The sequence below is a fragment of the Galeopterus variegatus genome, unplaced genomic scaffold (assembly GCF_000696425.1).
Source record: "Galeopterus variegatus unplaced genomic scaffold, G_variegatus-3.0.2 Scaffold9738, whole genome shotgun sequence".
NCBI lineage: Eukaryota > Metazoa > Chordata > Mammalia > Dermoptera > Cynocephalidae > Galeopterus > Galeopterus variegatus.
The window spans coordinates 23,363-24,028 of record NW_007735849.1 but is presented as its reverse complement, the minus strand read 5'-3'; positions in this window follow the sequence as shown (position 1 = coordinate 24,028).

Below are 666 nucleotides of genomic sequence, written 5' to 3'. Positions count from 1 at the left end.
GTAAATGACAGCTGTTTTTGTAATCCAAGTTTGGAAGTTCACATGGACTAAATATTTTTGTGCCCCCCCCCGCCCCCAAAACATATGTTGAAATCCTTTCCTTCAATGTGATGGTTTTAGGAGTTGGGAACTTTTGGAAGTAATTTGACCATAAGTGTTGGTCCCTCATGAATGACATGACTGGCCTTATAAAATGGACCCCAGATTGCTCTCTACCCCTCTCTCTGTCAGGTAAGGATGCAACCTTATGTCTGCTGTCTTCAAACCAAAAGAGATTCCTTCACCAAAACTCAATTACGTTGGCACCTTGATCCCAAACTTCCAGGCTCCAGAACTGTGAGAAATAAATTTATGTTGCTCTTAAGCTACCCAGACTATGGTACTTTGTTATAACAGCCTGAACTGACTCAGGCAGAAGTGATGTCTATCATTTGTGTTGTGTGGTGTTGGTCAGAAGGGAGTGACTAACCACTTAGTGGTGGCAGCCTCCACAATGAACTCTCTAAACCTTATCTTTCTAAATACCTATGTCCTAATAAAGTTATATTCTTAGGCCCTGGGTATTACAACATCAAATTATGAATATTAAGAACGGAAATCAATTAAGCACAGAACATATACTAGTCCCCTCCTGAAAACAGGCTTCCAGGAAAGGGACTACTGGGT